This window comes from Palaemon carinicauda, chromosome 4, assembly GCF_036898095.1.
Source record: "Palaemon carinicauda isolate YSFRI2023 chromosome 4, ASM3689809v2, whole genome shotgun sequence".
Lineage (NCBI taxonomy): Eukaryota > Metazoa > Arthropoda > Malacostraca > Decapoda > Palaemonidae > Palaemon > Palaemon carinicauda.
The window spans coordinates 196,194,684-196,216,317 of NC_090728.1; positions in this window are offsets into that span (position 1 = coordinate 196,194,684).

Here is a 21,634-nt window from a genome sequence, read left to right on the forward strand (position 1 = left end):
ATACTGTTAAAAGTAGGGGTTTTACCTGCTCAAAGCTTCCGGCGTTGAGCAAGAAGCACCCTATCTACATCGCACCAGACGATGCGATCCTCCCCTTCATGGAAAAGGCCTTCGCTGCGGTACACAAGGCAGTGGAAGAAGGGAAACCCTGTCCTGCACTGGAGGAGTGCAGACCCTTCTCCCTGATTACTCCCCCCGATGTTCGACACTGGAAAGATGTCCAGCATACCTTCGTGGTGGGGAAACTAGAACCTGACGTTGCTGGACGTCAGTTTAACGAAGACCTCCCGAAACTTAATGACCATCTCCTTTGTCGGGAACATGACACGAAGGAAAGGCTCGCCGCATCCAAGTCCCTCCAGGTACAGCTCGACGTCATGGCCGGTGACACTAGAGTCCCCGATTACTCCATGGTGCTCGCCAAAACGCATTTGGCGACTGTAGTTAAAGACCTGTACAGCTTCATGAAGGCTCGTAGAGCCTGTCGTGAATTCGTGTTCTCCAGTGCCACAGTGAGACACGAACCCCGGAGGCTGATTTCCTCCAACATCTGGGGTAAGCACCTCTTTCCCTCTGCCCTTGTGAAAGAGATCATCGACAAGGCCACCACGGAGAACAGGAACCTTCTCCACAAGTGGGGCATGTCGAAGAAGAGGAAATCCTCTCAGGACGACGGCCCTCAACCTAAGAGGAAATCCTCCAAGCAGAAACCCCAGCAACGTCAACAGAGACGGCAGTTTCCGGGATCCGCTACTCCCCAAGTGGCAGCTCAGCCACAGCAGACCTTTCAGCTGGTCACCCAACCGGTCTTGTCACAGTCGCCGGTTTTCACCCCTGCTTTCGAGCAACAGACGACTACCTTTCGTCCCAAAGGTAGAGGCTCAAACAGAGGTGCAGGCAGAGACGCATCTCGCCGTCCCTCCAGAGGCAGAGGAGGAAGGGGAGCTAGCGGCCGAGGCAGTAAACCCTCGGGACACCAGAAGCAATGAAGTGCTTCCGGTGGGAGGAAGACTCCGCCAATTCCAGGATCGTTGGACCTTCGATCCCTGGGCACACAGCATCGTCAAGAAGGGTCTAGGCTGGAGTTGGACTCAACCACCCCCAACCTTCCAGCAATTCTTCCAACAATCAACCCCCCCTTCTGGAAGAATATGTCCTAGATCTCTTGAACAAGAAGGTGATAAGGAGGGTAAAGTCAACCAGGTTCCAAGGGAGACTGTTTTGCGTCCCCAAGAAGGACTCCGACAAGCTCAGAGTCATTCTAGACTTATCCCCCCTCAACAAGTTCATAGCGAACAACAAGTTCAAGATGCTGACTTTTCAACAGATAAGGACCCTTCTGCCTCAAGGTTCCTACACGGTCTCTATAGACCTGGCGGATGCCTATTGGCACGTTCCAATGAACCACCACGCTTCCTCCTACCTAGGATTTCGACTCCAAAGGAAAAGCTACGCCTTCAGGGCCATGCCCTTCGGCCTCAACGTGGCCCCTCGGATCTTCACAAAGCTGGCAGACGCCATCGTTCAACAGCTTCGCCACCGAGGCGTCCAGGTGATGGCCTACCTCGACGACTGGCTGGTCTGGGCTCCATCGCCCGAGGATTGTTTAAGATCCTGCAACAAAGTTACCCAGTTCCTAGAACACCTGGGATTCCAAATAAACGCAAAGAAATCTCGCCTCTCTCCAGCTCAGAAGTTCCAATGGTTAGGAATCCAGTGGAACCTTCAGTCACACCGCCTTTCCATCCCTCAGAAGAAAAGGAAGGAAATAGCAGGGTCTGTCAAGCGACTGCTGAAATCCAAGCGGATCTCAAGACGTCAGCAGGAACGAGTTCTAGGCTCTCTACAGTTCGCCTCAGTGACAAACCCAGTGTTACGTGCACAGCTAAAGGATGCCGCGGGAGTCTGGAGACGTTCCGCATCCATCGCTCGAAGAGACCTCAAGAGACGGCTCCCAAACTGACTTCGGTTACCCCTAAAGCCGTGGTCAGAAGCAAAGGCCCTGAAAAGGCCCATCCCTCTTCAACACCCACCTCCATCACTCAACATCCACACGGACGCTTCGCTGGAGGGTTGGGGAGGTCACTCCCACCAAAGAAAGGTTCAAGGAACATGGTCTCCCCTATTCAAGACGTTTCACATCAACATCTTGGAGGCCATGGCGGTCCTTCTAACTCTGAAGAAACTCTCCCCGCCTCCCTCGATCCATATTCGTCTAACCCTAGACAACTCGGTGGTAGTTCGATGTCTCAATCGCCAAGGCTCAAGATCGCCCCAGATAAATCAGGTGCTTCTGACAATCTTCCGTCTGGCAGAGAAGAAGAAATGGCACCTGTCTGCAGTTCACCTACAAGGATTCCGCAATGTGACGGCGGATGCTCTATCTCGGACAAGCCCGATAGAGTCGGAATGGTCTCTAGACGCAAGATCCTTCTCCTTCATCTCTCACCAAGTCCCAGAACTTCAGATCGATCTCTTCGCAACGAGCGACAACAATCAACTTCCTCGATATGTGGCCCTGTACGAGGACCCCGAGGCAGAAGCAGTGGACGCCATGTCACTGGATTGGAACAGGTGGTCCAAGATCTACCTGTTCCCTCCCACCAACCTTCTGCTGAAAGTCCTCTTCAAACTGAGAACCTTCAAAGGAACAGCAGCCCTAGTGGCTCCCAAGTGGCCTCGGAGCAACTGGTACCCCTAGTCCTGGAGCTACAACCCACGCTGATCCCTCTCCCGGGCCCAGTTCTCTCCCAGCAAGTACAGAAGTCGACTGTCTTTGCTTCATCATCGAAAGTCAGGGACCTTCATCTCATGATTTTCTCTCCCTAGCCGTGAAGAAAAGGTTTGGGATCTCGAAGAAAAGTCTAGACTTCCTCGAGGAATACAAGACCGAATCCACACGACGGCAATACGAATCATCCTGGAGAAAATGGGTCTCATTCGTCAAGGCAAAAAATCCTACGGAAATCACCATCGATTTCTGCATGTCCTTCTTCATTCACCTTCATGGACAGGGCTTAGCAGCCAACACGGTTTCTACTTGCAAATCGGCCTTGACTAGACCACTAATGTACGCATTCCAGATTGATCTGTCCAGCGACATCTTCAATAAACTGCCGAAGGCATGCGCTCGTCTATGCCCAGCACCCCCACCAAAACCGATCTCCTGGTCCCTGGACAAGGTGCTCCATTTTGCCTCCAACTTGGTCAATGATTCGTGCCCTCTCAAGGATCTGACTCAAAAAGTTATTTTTCTTTTTGCTCTTGCCTCAGGAGCCCGAGTCAGCGAAATAGTGGCATTATCAAGGGACGAGGGTCACATTCTGTTTACAGATTCAGGAGACCTTACCCTCTTTCCGGATCCGACGTTTCTCGCTAAAAACGAACTACCCACCAAAAGATGGGGCCCTTGGAGAATCTGCCCCCTGAAAGAAGATGCCTCTCTATGTCCAGTAGAGAGCCTCAAGGTCTATCTTCGTAGAACTTCTGACTTTGGTGGAGGCCAACTCTTCAAAGAAAACATCGGGCAGCGACCTGTCACTGAAACAACTACGAGCGAAAATCACCTACTTCATTCGCAGAGCGGATCCTGACAGTACACCCGCAGGTCACGATCCTAGAAAAGTTGCATCGTCTCTGAATTTCTTTCAGAGTATGGATTTTGAAAGCCTTAAGAGTTTCACAGGCTGGAAATCCTCGCGTTTTTTCTTCAAACATTATGCGAAACAAGTGCATGAAGTCAAAAATTTTGTGGTAGCCGCAGATAGTGTTATGAAACCTGCACCTAACTCTGCATAGAACAGTGAGTTACTTGGGACTCTAACTCCTCGGGTGTCCATGTTGACCCTCGTGTGATACGTAGTGATTTCAAAGGCACTTAGTGCTTTTTCATAGACTGTTCTTCTCCCAGGTGAAATGTCATAGTCGTCACATGAGTGCCGCATGCCTAGAGCATGATGTGTTTTTCTTTTTAAAGACTGACGTTCCTCTGGAACGAGTGCCTACTAATAATTTGAAATTCTCTTTCAGATTCAAGAGCAAGTCTTTCATTACTATGTACATTATAATTTGTTGTAAATTACTTTTACATACTTATTGCATTTAATTACCATATTCTGCAATTGTGAAATAAAATTTCTATTTTATTACTTGTGCGTCTCAATCCGCTCCTACTTATACTATGAAATACATGACTGTCATAGTTTTATTATCCCCTTCCTCTTATATACGATGAAGATTACTAAGGATTCAATCCTTATTATATACTCACCTCTGCAATGTAATATTCCTACCCGAATACTTACTTACATCATGCCTTCGAGACCAGACGATTCTCTCTCTTCACACACAGTGCCTAACCACCACTTGTCTGCTTTTGAGAATGTTCCTATATGAATACCAACCATTCAGTCTTGTCTCCGAGTTCTTCATGTTCTCCCAGCAAGGTGGGTAGCCCTTCGATGACCACTTTGATCTTCAGCATGGTCCGTTGGGACTTCACTGCCAGGGGGGCAGGAAGTTTTCTTCCCTACGGTTCCTCTATTGAGATTACTATGCTAACCTGTTAAAAGCCCTCGGCACTTACACTACAAGGGGAAAATCTACCATGATACATGGATTCTCTGGTATTCTTCGATCAGGACGCCATGGCTTGAGCCCAAAAAACGGATTTTGAGCGAAGCGAAAAATCTATTTTTGGGTGAGATAGCCATGGCGTCCTGATGGACCCTCCCTGCTACTTCGTCCAGTTTTTTCAGGTCCCACCCTGTCCTGCTGTATCATGGTGATCGGCAAGCAACTGGCTTCAGGATGAGGACGGACGTGACGTCATTTAGCAATGGCGCCCGTTTGTTTACGTCTCGAGTACCAAAAGTAGCCACGAACGAGATTAGCTGTGGAACGGCTCCCCAGCTACTCTCCGCCCCTACACATCGAAGTGTTAACTCTAGGTGGGGTGCAGATAGCTATGTGGCGCGTTAATACATGCGTCCCCTGTTGATATACGATGTCTTAAAGGGAAACCTTTAGGATACTCGCTCCAGAAGTTAGAATTCTGTGATAACCTGTGGTTAAATTCTCTGGGAATATCTAGTAGTTATATACCCAAGGAAGCTACCAAAAAGGAACCTTCCATCAGGACGCCATGGCTATCTCACCCAAAAATAGATTTTTCGCTTCGCTCAAAATCCGTTATTTGCAGTATAGATCATACTGTAGACAGAAAACTATAGTATAAATTATACAGTAGTTATTTTTTCCAACATATCCTGTGTATCCATGCACAGTCTATTGTTGAGACCTATTATATATGGGAAGAAAAGATTTCTTTCCACATACTGATTGATGATCAGTTACAATTTACTCTCATTATCAAAACCTTTGGAAAGTCAGTGTTAAGTTACATTTATCTATCCTTACAGGTTAGAATTCTTCTATTGGGTTTCCTGAATAGGAAAACTCTAGGTTTTAATTTTGGGGGAGGTCGCAGCAATTGGCTGGACAGGAAACACAAGTATGTGTCTTTCCTAATTGTTTTTTAGCATGTCTATCCTAAGCTATATGCAATAAATATGCAAAAATATCAATAATAATACCTATATAGTTTATCAGGTGAGATGAGCTACCACATACTCATTTAGTTTTCCTCTCTTTACAGGAGGACCACCCTAAGTACCAGAGTCTTTTGCAACGTGAGGAGCAAGGACTTCTGTGGCCATGTAGAGTGCAGGGCGCACTCTCTCTGCTCCATCTACAAGGGACCTCTAAAGTACTGGGACCCCCAGGACTGTAATGTGTGCAAAGCCTTGGTTACTGAGGCTTTTGATGACCACAAGACAGCGGAATCAGGGGATGCAGCACGGAGTAAGCTGCGCAGATGGGTTCGTGGCTTTCAAAAGAATGACACGGGGCCTTACCTTCCGAATGAACGGATGCGTGCCTAACTGTTCCCTAAGGCAACCGGGGATACCGTTATACCACAGCCTCAGCCTGAGATCCCTTGCGTCCAGATTTCCGTAGATACAGATGTGTGTGACGCGATGAAGGTGTCGTTACTTACAATAACGACATGGGAAATCAATGGTTATTGAATATCTATGTTCATGTTGTATATGGAAAATGCTCCTTTATATTACATTGCGTTAAGTGGAAATGTGCAGGTTTGTGTACAAATGAATGTTTTATTTATATTTAATTGTAATAAGCATTGTTACCAAGGAATATTGTCTTGTGAATAGTTGTATAATTGGTTAACAATGCGATGTAAGTTGTTTGATAGTTTCGTTCGGTTTGTGTTGGATTGTTGGTTTCGTTCGTTTTGTTGTTTCTTTTGTCGTGAGCGAACAAGGCGGAAGACGTGGCTTTGGGAGAGAGAGCGAACGCATTATTTTTACGACAGAGCCAACAGAGGTAACGGGCACAGTTGCTGCCTGTCACTTCTCAACGTACGTAGCGTGGTTTGGAGAACTTAATCAGAGTGAAGAGAATTTCACTTTGATTAACGATGCCGTTCCTTCCCAGCATTTAATGAAGTGGATGAATTAGTCAACCGATGTTTGGATGAGTATTATATATTATTTAATTGCCTTGAATGGGATAAATCACTAAGGATATGCATATCTGTGCGTGGGATTCCGTGACTGGGTAAAATTAAATATATATTAATGGTATCGTGGTTTACCCGTGCCTATTGTAATCCGAACTCGGCAAGAACTTCATATGAAATTAGTAAGTAATAATTGGGAGGAAAAAGCACAATAGAATATAGTATGTCCATTTGTTTTTGTAACACAACGCAATGAATTCTTTATGTAGAGAAAGGGTCTTGAGTTCTCTTAAACGAATCTGGTAATTAGTAATTAGTAATTTCTGTAATTGACTGAAGTCATTATATGTTGCTGCTTGTTTGACCTTAATTAGTAACGATATTTGGTGCCGTGACCAGGATATGTCGGCAGTATATTTGGTGTTGTGAGCCAAGTTGGTAATAGTTTGTAGAACTTGTTCGCGGGATATACAAAGTCATATGCCAGTTTGATGAATCTTTAGTATATGTCCGCAGGAATATGTTGCCATATTAACCAGGTTTATGTGAAATTTGTGAGATTTTTCGATAATCTGTAGGTTTTGAACGCCGATCATATAATAATTCTTTGGTTTAGTCACATGTTCGATTAATACCGTTGGTGATTATATTGGACATTTATGCAGGGTTTTCTTGCTAATAACTATGTTGTGTTGATGTTTTGCTGGAGAATGCCTACTCTCCCTAACCTTGTTGAATCCTTTTGTTTTTGCGCGTTTCTTTAAATTGGTATGCGGTATCCTGCCTACATAACCAGACGTGGTTAACCCGGCTCCTTTTCTCTTTGTGTGGTGCCGCAAGAAACAGTAAATACTTTTTTTTTCGCGCTATTTATAGGTTAGAGGCACTTCAGGCTTGATTAAAACGGTTTTGAATAGGAAGTTTGATTAAATTAGTAAAGCCTTGTCCTGCTTGCCTTAAGTCTTAAATTTTTTTTTTTGGGCTCAAGCCATGACGTCCTGATGGAAGGTTCCTTCAGTAGCTTCCTAGGGTATATTTAACTACAGTGGATATTCCCAGAGAATTAAACTAAAGGTTATCACAGAATTCTAACTTCTGGTGCGAGTACCCTAAAGGTTTCCCTCTAGGATATCGTATATCAACAGGGGACGCATATATTAACATGCCACATAGCTATCTACACCCCATATAGAGTTAACACTTCGATATGGAAAGGTGACTGAGTAACTGAGGAGCTGTTCCACAGTTACACTCATCCGTGGCTGCTTTTGGTACTCGAGACGTAAACAAAGGGGCGCCATTACTAAATGACGTCGAGTCCGTCCTAATCCTTTCGCCTGTAGCTTCTTTGCTAAGTAGGATTTTTCCCAAGTGCTTACTTTATCAGCTTACATCGCCGTTATGTCGCTACCTTCAGCCTCGCCTTCTTCTGGAAAGTTGAGTACCACGTCCCAGTATTGTTTAAATAAGCTCTAGCCGTAAAGTAACTTCTACTTTTGGTAAAATATTGTGTTTTGTGGCAGAGCTGTGCCGATACCGGACGCGCCATTTTATGGCGCCGCTGTTCATGTTGCATGCTTTATTTAGTTAGCCAGAACAGCCCCCTCTGGTCATTTAACTAATTAATATTTTTGGGCTCAAGCCATGGCGTCCTGATGGAAGGTTCCTTTTTGGTAGCTTCCTTGGGTAAATAACTACTAGATATTCCCAGAGAATTTAACCACAGGTTATCACAGAATTCTAACTTCTGGAGCGAGTATCCTAAAGGTTTCCCTTTAAGACATGTTATATCAACAGGGGACGCATGTATTAACGCGCCACATAGCTATCTGCACCCCACACAGAGTTAACACTTCGATGTGGAGGGGCGGAGAATAGCTGGGGAGCCGTTCCACAGCTATACTCGTCCGTGGCTACTTTTGGTACTCGAAACGTAAACAAACGGGCGCCATTGCTAAATGACGTCACGTCCGTCCTCATCCTTCTACTAGTAGCTTGCCTTACTAAGACGGATTTTCCCTTGTGCTATTTTCATCGGCTTGCATCTTCGTTATGTAGCTACCCTCGGCCTCGCCTTCTTCTGGAAAGTTGAGTACCAGGTTCCAGTATTGTTTAAATAAGCTCTGACCGTAAAGTAACTTTTACTTTTCGAGATATTTTATGTTTTCTGGCAGAGCTGTGCTGCTACCGGACACGCCATTTTATGGTGTCGCTGTTACATTGCATGCGTTATTTAGCTAGCCTGAACAGCTTATTCCGGTCTTTTTAACTAATTGATACTATTAGTTATTTAGTCTTCATAGCTAGGAACTTTATATATCGTGTTTTGACGCTTTTTTATCGGTCATCGCCTGACCCCATACTAGATCGCTAGCCTAGCCCCTAGGCCAGAGTGCCTATCACCAGTGTTCATGCATGATATATTACAGTGATCCTAGGTTAAGTTATGAAGATAGTGGCATTATTTTATGATACTGTTCTGTTTACTGTGATGCAAGTGTTTTCGCCTTCATGGACCATGTAGGGGATAGGTTTGATAGTGTGCCTTTCTAACCTAACCTAAATGTAGGACCGCTATATTCTCCTTCACCCCCTGCCTTAGGGCAATCCCTCTGTGTAGCCTTGCTCCCCCTACCACGTAAGGGGATCAAGCTCATACCAGAGTACCTATCGCTTCTCTGTCCTCCCTAAGGGAATGATCCCCCCTTAGGGTTGCGTCCGAGAATGAGGAACGGCCTGCCATTCCTCAATTGCTGAGGTTAGGTTACCTGACCTTCCTTGCAATTGCGATACGTCTTCCAGCCTTCCTAGCTTAGGGTGTAACATCCCTGCTCTAGGTTAGGCCTTGGGGGGAGCTAGTTCTGTGCCTTGCTTGAAACGGTACCCATGCACCGTTCTCAGCCAGGCTGCCTACCTTAGGCTAGGGAGCGTCCTCCCTTCCTTGGTGGCCGCTTTGGTACAGAGCCTCCCCTATGGAAGACCCTGCTTCTTCTCCCCTTCCCACCTATCCCTTGTATGGCCTAGCCTATACTTAGGTTACCCTATACCCATCTGTCCCCTGTCGTACAACTCCTCCTTAGGGTGGAGTGACAGGGCTATCTTGAGTCCCTGTGTGCAGTCTGCTCTGGTACATATACCCTTCATAGTGTCCTATGGGGTTAGCCACTGGATGCGTTTTGTCGGCAGGGGTTTTCCCCCCTCTTGGGTGTTCCCTAGCCCTCCCTTGGGCTACCCTGGCTCCCGGCCGCCTGCGGCCCCCTGCCATTGGGTGATAGGGCTAGCCTCTATCATGGGTACACCCATTCAGGTGGGATGCTTTGGGGTTCGTGTCCTTACCCCTCCATCCCTCCTTCTGTCTCTTTTCACTGTCCTGGTGCTGGTCCCTTGCCGCCTCTACTGCTGGCGATACCGCCCTCCCCCTTGGTGACACATTCCTTGTTCCCCTCTGGCCGACAGTCCTCCGTGTGCCGGAGGGCTGCTGCCGCCCGTCGGTGTACAGCCGATGGCCTACCCTCATACCTCCTATCTTCGGTCGTCCGTCCATCGGGCCGGCCCCCGGCGTGCCGGCATCCATTGCCGGTGGTCCGGTTTTGCTATGGCCTATCCTTTGTCCCTGTCACCAAGCCGAGGAGCCCCCGACTCCCGCCGGCGTGCCGCCGCTGTGCCGCCGCTGTGCCGGCAGCCGCCATCCTGGCATTACTCCTGACTTCTCTATGTGTCTTCACTAATGCCAGAAACTCTGCTGGAGCGGCCTCTGGCGTGCCTCCGGTCTGCCGGCGCATTCCGGAGACGCCAAGAGACTTTCACCCCTTCTCCCAGCTATCAACACCGTGCTGATAGCCCTACACTGCAGCCAGATGGCTTGGCTACATAAATAGATAGGTATTGTCTTACCGTTCTATTAATAGCCGTGCTGTCTTCTTGCATATCACAATTTTCCAGCATGCTGTGTGTATCTTAGCACGGCTGGTTGCCGGAAACTGTTACCCTATGGGGTCTTCTACACCCCCATTTTAATGGCCTGAGTGGTCTCAGTCCCAGATTTATATCTTAGGCAATTCCTGCTAGAATTCCCTTTGCCTCCCTGGCAATCTATGAAGAATTCTGCCTTGTGTCCTCGGCCACAAACAAATTGCCTATGGATAAGGTTACGGTAACCAGCCGGGCGGGATACACGGAGTATGTGTCTATCTACTTCATTTCCCGCTCCACTCTCTAACATCACAATGTTATTAATTACTTAAGTTAAAATTAACCTTTTAATATTTAACTTTAGAATAATATAAGTCATTGGTATGACTTCCATATACTCATGTTCTCTTTCTCTTACAGGAGGAGTACATGAAGTGTGACCACAACTTCTGTGGAGTGAAGCGCCCGCACTTCTACGGGCATACGGCGTGTAGGACCCACGCCCCTTGCGCCAACAAGCAAGGGGATCTGAAGTTTTGGGACCCGCAGAACTGTACAGTCTGCAAGGACCGCCTGGTCGAGGCGTTCAACAATCCTCCTTCAGCGGAGGTTAGGGACGCTTCTCGAGAGAAGCTACGCAAGTGGGTGCGTGGCTTCCAAAAGAACGCCACCGGACCATACCTTGCCACCGAAGACTTGAGGGTCTTGCTTTTCCCGAAGGCATCCCCAGTCTCTGTGGTCCCCAAGGATCAGATCCCCACCGTCCAGATAACGGTGGAACCGGACGTAGTCATGGCTCAGTCCATGCACGAGTGCCGTTTGGATGCCGACAACGCAGAACGTATGTCGGAAGTGTCGGAGAATACGGAGAGGAACCTCATGGGCGAAGAATTGGACTATGAGGAAGACCAGGTGGAATACCCTGAGTCGGAGCAGGAGGTTGCTCCACCTTCCACCCCCACACCGACTCCTACACTGACGGATGTATCACTTCCGTCTACATCCGCTACCCCGGATCCCACCCCATCCAACACCCAAGAGATCTTCAAAATGCTTGAGGCTCTCATGGATAAGAAACTCTGCGAGACGCATGAGTTCTTCAGGACTAACATGGGAAGTTCGAAGCAGCCGAAAAGGATTTTGGTTAAGGACCTCCCCGCATGCTCAGATACCAACCCCTGGAGGTATGCCGAGCACATGCCAATTACAACGGGTAAGATCTTCATAAGCGAAAAGATCGGCTCGATTGTGCTGGAAGAAGTGGGATTCTTCCCGAACTTTGAGGCTTATCCGGACTGTTACGTCCGACTTCGATCCGAACCTGCCTCTAAAGAAGAGACCGAACCAAAGGAGGTGATAGTGTTCGATCTCGCAAAGGCCCAGGCTATGCTGGCCAATACAGTGAAAAGTAGGGGCTTCACCTGCTCGAAACTTCCGGCGCTTAGCAAAAAGCACTCTACCTATGTCGCACCAGACGATGCGACCCTCCCCTTCTTGGAAAAGGCCTTCACTGCGGTACATAAGGCAGTGGAAGAAGAAAAACCTTGCCCTGCACTGGAGGAGTGCAGACCCTTCTCCCTGACTACTCCCCCTGATGTTAGACACTGGAAAGATGTCCAGTCAACATTTGTGGTGGGAAAACTAGAACCTGACGTCGCTGGCCGTCAGTTTAACGAAGACCTCCCGAAACTTAATGACCATCTCCTTCGTCGGGAACATGACACGAAGGAAAGGCTGGCCTACCTCGACGACTGGCTGGTCTGGGCTCCATCGCCCGAAGATTGTCTAAGATCCTGCAACAAAGTCACCCAGTTTCTGGAACACCTGGGATTCAAGATAAACACGAAGAAATCTCGCCTCTCTCCAGCTCAGAAGTTCCAATGGTTAGGAATCCAGTGGAACCTTCAGTCACACCGCCTTTCCATTCCCCAGAAGAAAAGGAAGGAAATAGCAGGGTCTGTCAAGCGACTGCTGAAATCCAAGCGGATCTCAAGACATCAGCAGGAACGAGTTCTAGGCTCTCTACAGTTCGCCTCAGTGACAAACCCAGTGTTACGTGCACAGCTAAAGGATGCCGCGGGAGTCTGGAGACGTTCCGCATCCATCGCTCGAAGAGACCTCAAGAGACGGCTCCCAAACAGACTTCGGTTACTCCTAAAGCCGTGGTCGGAAGCAAAGGCCCTGAAAAGGTCCATCCCTCTTCAACACCCACCTCCATCACTCAACATCCACACGGACGCTTCGCTGGAGGGTTGGGGAGGTCACTCCCACCAAAAACAGGCTCAAGGAACATGGTCTCCCCTATTCAAGACGTTTCACATCAACATCTTGGAGGCCATGGCAGTCCTTCTAACTCTGAAGAAACTCTCCCCGCCTCCCTTGATCCATATTCGTCTAACCCTGGACAACTCGGTGGTAGTTCGATGTCTCAATCGCCAAGGCTCAAGATCGCCCCAGATAAATCAGGTGCTTCTGACAATCTTCCGTCTGGCAGAGAAGAAGAAATGGCACCTGTCTGCAGTTCATCTACAAGGATTCCGCAACGTGACGGCGGACGCTCTATCTCGGACAAGCCCGATAGAGTCGGAATGGTCTCTAGACGCAAGATCCTTTTCCTTCATCTCTCACCAAGTCCCAGAACTTCAGATCAATCTCTTTGCAACGAGCGACAACAATCAACTTCCTCGATATGTGGCCCTGTACGAGGACCCCAAGGCAGAAGCAGTGGACGCCATGTCACTGGATTGGAACAGATGGTCCAGGATCTACCTGTTCCCTCCCACCAACCTTCTGCTAAAAGTCCTCTCCAAACTGAGAACCTTCAAAGGAACAGCGGCCCTAGTTGCTCCCAAGTGGCCCCGGAGCAACTGGTACCCCCTAGTCCTGGAGCTACAACCCACGCTGATCCCTCTCCCGGGCCCAGTTCTCTCCCAGCAAGTACAGAAGTCGACTGTCTTCGCTTCATCATCGAAAGTCAGGGACCTTCATCTCATGATTTTCTCTCCCTAGCCGTGAAGAAAAGGTTTGGGATCTCGAAGAAAAGTCTAGACTTCCTCGAGGAATACAAGACCGAATCCACACGACAGCAATACAAATCATCCTGGAAAAAATGGGTCTTATTCGTCAAGGCAAAAAATCCTACGGAAATCACCATTGATTTTTGCATGTCCTTCTTCATTCACCTTCATGGACAAGGCTTAGCAAATCGGCCTTGACTAGACCACTACTGTACGCCTTCCAGATTGATCTGTCCAGCGACATCTTCAATAAACTGCCGAAGGCATGTGCTCGTCTACGCCCAGCACCCCCACCAAAACCGATCTCCTGGTCCCTGGACAAGGTGCTCCATTTTGCCTCCAACTTGGACAACAATTCGTGCCCTCTCAAGGATCTGACTCAAAAATTTATATTTCTTTTTGCTCTTGCCTCAGGAGCCCGAGTCAGCGAAATAGTGGCATTATCAAGGGACGAGGGTCACATCCTGTTTACAGACTCAGGAGACCTAACCCTCTTCCCGGATCCGACGTTTCTCGCTAAAAACGAACTACCCACCAAAAGATGGGGCCCTTGGAGAATCTGCCCCCTGAAAGAAGATGCCTCTCTATGTCCAGTAGAGAGCCTCAAGGTCTATCTTCGTAGAACTTCTGACTTTGGTGGAGGCCAACTCTTCAAAGGAGAAACATCGGGTAGCAACCTGTCACTGAAACAACTAGGAGCGAAAATCACCTACTTCATTCGCAGAGCGGATCCTGACAGTACACCCACAGGTCATGATCCTAGAAAAGTCGCATTGTCTCTGAATTTCTTTCAGAGCATGAATTTCGAAAGCCTCAAGAGTTTCACAGGCTGGAAATCTTTGCATGTTTTCTTCAAGCATTACGCGAAACAAGTGCATGAAGTCAAACATTTCGCGGTAGCCGCAGGTAGTGTTATGAAACCTGCACCTAACTCTGCATAGAACAGTGAGTTACTTGGGACTCTAACTCCTCGGGTGCCTATGTTGACCCTCGTGTGATACGTAGTGAATTCAGAGACACTTAGTGTTTTTTCATAGACTGTTCTTTTCAAGGTGAAATGTCATAGTCGTCACATGAGTGCCGCATGCCTATAGCATGATGTGTTTTTTCCTTATTAAAGACTGACGTTCCTCTGGAACATGTGCCTTCTAATAATTTGAAATTTTCTTTCAGATTCAAGAGCAAAGTCTTTCATTACTATGTACATTATAATTTATTGTAAATTACCTTTACATCCCTTATTGCATTTATTTACCATATTCTGCAATTGTGAAATAAAATTTCTATTTTATTACTTGTGCGTCTCAATCCGCTCCTACTTATACTATGAAATACATGGCTGTCATAGTTTCTTTATCCCCTCCTTTTTATTTAAAAAATGATGAAGAATAATTGGTTCAATCCATATTATATACTCACCTATGCTATGTAATATTCCTAACTGAATACTTACTTGCGCTATACCTTCGAGACCAGACCGTTCTCTTGTTTCAATATACAGTGCCTAACCACCACTGGTCTGTCATTGAGAATGTTCCTATATGAATATCAACCATTCTGTCTTGTCTCCGAGTTCTTCACGTTCTCCCCGCAAGGTGGGTAGCCCTTCGAGAACCACTTTGATCCTCAGCATGGTCCGTTGGGACTTCTCTGCCAAGGGGGGCAGGAAGTTTCAGCCCCACGGAACCTCTATCGAGGTTACTATGCTTACTCTATTCAATGTCCTCGGCACTTACACTACAAGGGGAAATCTACCCCGATACATTGATTCTCTGGTATTCTTCCATCAGGACGCCATGGCTTGAGCCCAAAAAACGGATTTTGAGTGCATTCTCTCCGGAGGAATGCCGGAGGGGTATAGGATCTTACCCCTTCCATCCCTCCTTACCTTTCTCTCTTCCTATCCTGGTGCCGGTCCCTTGCCGTCTCTACTGCCGGCGATAACCGCCACTACCTCAGGTGACATTCTTTCATAAGATGCCTCCCCCCTTTAAGACGTCAGCCTTCCGTGTGCCGGAGGCTGCAGCCTTCCGTCGGCTTACCCCCTTCGTTTTACCTAGTAACAGCCGGCCGACTTTCAGAGTCGGCCACCCGCATGCCGGCATTGATTGCCGGCAATCTAGGTATACGACCATATACATATCTATCTTATGAATTGATCCAAGGCTCACCATGCCATCAGCCTTTGGCTGCCGGAGCCGCCGCCCCCTGCCGACGACCCGCCGCTGTGCCGGAGGTCGCCACTATGGTATTATCCTTATAGATACTCAGTGTGTCTGCCTTGATGCCTTCCACCCTGCAGGACCGGCTTCCGGTGTGCCGTCGGTCTGCCGGCACCATCATGAGATGTTAAGGGACATGTACCCCTTCCCTGGCTGCCGGCGACATGCCGACAGTCAATATACTGCAGCCAGATGGCTTGGCCACTTCCATATAGGTATTGTCTTACCATCCAAGATTGTGGCTATGCTGTTTGATTGCACATTACAATAATTCCAGCATACTCTGTGTATCTTAGTGCAGTCGATTGCCGGAACCTACATTTAATAAGGGGTTTATTCTATGCCCCCTCTCCCCCAGGGATCTGAGTGGTCTCAGACCCTATTACACTCTGCGGACAATTCCTGTTAAAAGCCTAGCTTGGCTCATCCATACGGATTTCCCTCATTGTGACCTTCGGGCACAAAGGAATTGTCTACGGATAAGGTTACGGTAACCGGCTGGGCAGGATTCACAAGTATGTGTCTTTCTACTTCCTTTCCCGCTCATTAATCTTAAGCATTAATATGTTCTTATAATTAAGTTATTCTTAATTTTAGATTAAGTTATCCTTAATTTTAGAGTAATGTAAGTCACTCTTATGCCTTCCATGTACTCATGATCTCTTTCTTTTACAGGAGGAGTATCTGAAGTGTGAGAGTAACTTCTGCGGGGTGAAGCGCCCGGACTTCTACGGGCACAAGGCGTGCCGGACCCACGCCCCCTGCGCCGCCAAGAAAGGCGACTTTAAGTATTGGGACCCGCAGAGCTGTACAGTCTGCAAAAGTCTTCTTGTCGAGGCGTTCGATGATCCTCCTTCTGCGGAGGCAAGGGACATTGCTAGGGAGAAGCTACGCAAATGGGTGCGTGGCTTCCAGAAGAACGCCATTGGACCGTATCTTCCCAACGAAGACTTGAGGGCCTTGCTTTTCCCAAAGGCATCAAAAGACTCAGTGGTCCCCCGTGATCAGATCCCCACCGTCCAGATCGTGGTGGAACCTGATGTTGTCATGGCTCAGTCCATGTATGAGTGCCATCTTGATTCCGACAACGTGGAACGTATGTCGGAGGTGTCGGAAGAGACGGAGAAGAACCTCATGGGCGAGGAACTTGACTATGAGGAAGATCAGGTGGAATACCCTGATTCGGAGACCGAGGTCGCTCCTGCTCCCCCAGCAACTCCTGCACCGTCCGAGGAACCTGTTCCTTCGACTTCTGCCACCCCGGACCCTCTTCCATCGGCCACTCAAGAGGTCTTCAAGATGCTTGAAGCCCTCATGGAAAAGAAGCTACGAGAAACTCAGGAACAATTCCGGACGACTCTCGTCAGCTTCAAGCAACCGGAAAGGATTTCGGTTAAGGACCTCCCCACCTGCTCGGAAGCTAACCCATGGAGATACGCCGAGCATATGCCAATTACAACTGGCAAGATTTACATTAGTGAAAGGGTTGGATCTATCTTGCTGGAAGAAGTGGAGTTCTTCCCAAATTTCGAGGCTTCTCCGGACTGTTACGTCCGGCTCAGGTCCGAACCAGCCTCAAAGGAGGAGACCGAACCAAAGGAAGTTATTGTGTTCGATCTCGCAAAGGCCCAAGCTATGTTAGCTCAGGCGGTGAAGAGTAGGGGTTTCACTAACTCCAAGATGCCGGCGCTTAGCAAGAAGCATCCAGCCTTCGTTGCGCCAAATTCTGCGACCTTCCCCTTCATCGAAAAGGCCTTCAAAGCGGTCATAAAGGCAGTGGAGGAAGGGAAACCTTGCCCTGCACTGGAGGAGTGCAGACCCTTCTCCATTACTCTTCCCCCCGATGATAGGCACTGGAAAGACATCCAGTCGACCTTCACGGTAGGGAAACTGGAGCCTGACGTAGCCGGTCGTCAATTCAATGAGGACCTCCCAAGGCTGAACGATCACCTCCTTCGTAGCCTTTAAAGAACTCTGTTAGTGGTTTATGGTCAGTAAGAACCTTAACGGGATAACCGTAAATTATGAACTTAAAATGCACTAGTGAATTAACAATAGCTAGCCTTTCCTTGTCTATTACTGCATACTTAATTTCGGAAGTTCTCAATTTTCGAGAATAGAAAGCTATCGGGAAAAATTGTTTATCATATTGCTGAAGCAATACCCCTCCTACTCCTAAGTCTGAGGCGTCTGTTGCAATGAAAAATTCCTTACCGAAGTCAGGAAATTTCAAGATAGGAGAACTACACAGTTCATCTTTCAAGGTATTAAACGCCTGTTGATGTTGCTCAGACCATATGAAATCTACGCCCTTCTTTGTAAGATCAGTTAAAGGAGCGGCTATTATTGAATAGTTGCGTATAAAACGCCTGTAATATCCACTACAACCCAGAAATTGCTGTATTCCCTTGACATTAGTAGGTGTGGGAAAATTACGTATAGTCGACACCTTATCATGGACTACTTTAAGACCTTGGCTTGACACCATGAAACCCAAATATATTAATTCTGTTTTGAAAAACTCACACTTACTAATCTTTACCCTTAAGTTATGTTGTCTTAATCTCTGTAGTACTAGTTCTAACTTACGTAGATGTTCTTCTAAGGTGTTGGAAAAGATTACAAGATCATCCATATAGGCATGCAATATATCCCCTAACAAGTCTCCAAACACTATGTTAATCATTCTTGTAAATGTTATAGGAGCACAGCGTAAACCAAAAGGCATCCGTAAAAATTCATAATGTCCCCTGGCTGTGCTGAAGGCTGTGTATGGGATACTATCTTCTAATGATATCTGGTGAAAGCCTTTAAGTAAGTCCAAACTGGTAAAATATTTATTCTGACCTAACAAAGACAAAATATTGTCAGTACATGGCACTGGGAATCGATCTGGGATCGTCTCCTCGTTTAGACGACGGAAGTCGACGCAGATACGCCATGTTCGATCTTTTTTCGGTACAACTATTAAAGGAAAATTATAAGGGCGGTTTGATTTCCTAATGACTCCTTCTTCTAGCATTTTACCTACTTCATCATTTATTTCATTCTGGAATTTCATAGGGAATCTGTACGAGGGTACATAGATAATTTTCTGCTTGTCCTTTAACCTTATTTGATGCTCGATCACATCTGGTTTTCCTAAGGATCCATCCGTAGTGGAAAAAACATCATGATATTTAGTTAAAAGTCCAAAAATTTTCTGCTGAATTTCTTCGTCTTGAATGTCTTTATTGATTTTATTTTTAATAGATCGCAAAAGGGATTCATCCGCAACTGATTGAGATTGATCTCAGCAACGGTAAGAATACGATGTTTATAAACTTCTACATCCAAGATATGTTGATTTTTGTGAATTACTAAAGTGTTATTTAAATGATTACAGACTTCAATATTACATTGTTGATGTGAGCCTACTGTATAAATAGCTTGTGTGACAGACAATCCGTTAGTTTTCAAAGTGTCGGAAAGGATTAATATTTCAGATCCCGGTAATGTTTTCTTTATTTGCACTATTAAATTCGAAGGTACGTTTGGTTCGATAGATTGCGGGCAAGATGATATTACGGGTGAACGAGAATTCTGCTGGGTCGCGTATATTATTTCTTTATTAGTGAGACAAGTTATTGGTTCTTCAACGTACGTTACGGTTACATTTGTCGTCTCCTTTTTATCCAAAACTGATTTTAAGGTATTAGAAGACTTATAGAATTTCCCTTTGATATACACGCCGTGCTTGGCAGGGGCTAAGATAATGTTTTGATTTCCCATAGATGGGTATCCTATAATTACAGCTGGATACATATCAATGTTTTTTACAACAACAAATGTATCGGCAAACGTGCGTTTACCGACTTTGAACTGAACATGAGTTATGCCTATGACATTTAATTCATTATTTCCTATACCCGAGAGTCTAACTCCGGATTTTTCAGTCGGAAAGTTCGAAAACAACAAATGATGTGTCTTCAAATCCATGATATTACGTGGACTACCAGAGTCAAAAAATAACGTAAAGGATTTGTGTTCTAAATTTACAGCATATAAGGTTGGTCGTAACTCATTTTGGCTTATTATTGTATGAATTCGTTGCAAATCTATGGGAGCATGCACTGTTTTACTTAATTCGGCCGTGTGTTTCATAGGAAAATCTATTGTCTCACAATTATCTGATAAAACATTAAATTGATTATTCAATACTATTGATGTTGACATGAATGACCTTGACCCAACATCACTCTCTTCCCCTCTGGAGTTAACTATGTGGTATTTGCTTTGCTCTGTACATTCTGAAAATTAGTCTGACCTTGCGAGGTCTGGTTTGACGACCCAGGCTCAGCGATATTCGAAGAAGTGTTTGTTTGCTTTGGACTCTGAACTACATTGACATTTGGTTGTTTCTTCTTATTGTTAAAATGAGGATTTTTCTTTTTATATCCATATGGAACTGACTGTGGAATTGACTGTGTATTTCTGGGATTCTGTTGTGTCTTGCGTGAGTAACATAGACTGTATGAATGAGTTGCACTGTTATGCATCGAGCAGAATTTCGTTCTGCAGTCCGTGCTTAAGTGACCTTGACGTTTGCAATTATAACACGTCATTCCCGCTACTTGAATACTAACTACGTTCACTGTTTGTGGCTTTGTTTCATTCTTTGCAAAAACTTGAGTTAACACGGGATCGAGATCTGGACACTTGGACATGTGTTTCTTTATCTGTTTATATACATCCAATTCCGTACTTGCAGGCGTTAACTTCTTATCAAAACACCGCACTAAAGCTTCAGGCAACATAAGTGTCATGCAAGTTAAATACATTAATCGTAAAAAATCTTTCACGGAGATGTTATCCCTAGTAACCCAAGTGGAATTACCTAAAATGTCCTGATATTCATTAAGCCTATCAGCTATGAGAGCTGCTCTCTCAATAACATTAAGCCGATTCATAGTGGCTTGATTAAGTGTATTTCATAACGTTAATACTACATCCAAGGCTTCCTCACCCCCATAGACCGCGCGTAACCTAACTTTGAAATCATCCCAGGTAACTGCTTCTTGAAATGAAACACCTCTTAAATACGCACTCGCATCCCCCTTAGAAAAATCTATAAAACTTTTAGCTTCTTGTAATTGTACAAAAGGGTCTACGATTTGTTTGGCATTTAAATGGGCATCGACGGATGAAATCCATGACTCCACATTTTGTGGCAAGAACCCATTGACTCGACCCTGAAAAGGAAGGATTGCTGACCTGGCATTTACAAGCGTCACAATTGGAGGAGGATTAGTCTGGCCTACGCCACTAGGTCCAGGGGTAGGGCTCACAGGGGGAGTCATGACTGCTGTATTTCTTTTCCTATCTCTTCGACCCCTTGCAATTCTATCAAAATATCTATATGAATACAGACATCCACTGCGTAAACGCATATGTATAATAAAATTCCCCAAACAATGTTACTAATCCCAAGACATTTCCCGAGAATTTCTGAAAGAAAAAGGAATTAGCACAAAGAGAGAAAAAATTCTAGATGAGAATTCGGAGTTGAACACAGTTTCCTTTAATGAAAGGAAATAAAAGATTAGCAAACCACTCACCCCAGTAATAATCGACTAACGACTCGTGATAACTACACTTCACTGCCCAAACTGGAATGAATTCAAAAATTTTTACTTAGCTTATATATGGTTCTGTGTGATGTCGACACATCCTCTCTCTCTCTCTCTTGATGTTTTGTTAGCGATGTATCGTTCGAGTTTCTGTTGAATGTAGTGCTTCCTGGATATGTTTTGTAACGTTGAACGTCAGTCCTTGGGTTTCCTAGGATGTTGATTGAAGATCCAGTTCATCTGTTTGTATTTATAACATTCATTAAATGTTAAATATTTCGATGGACTATATTACTTAGTCAAAATTGTAGATACATGTAGATAACGTTG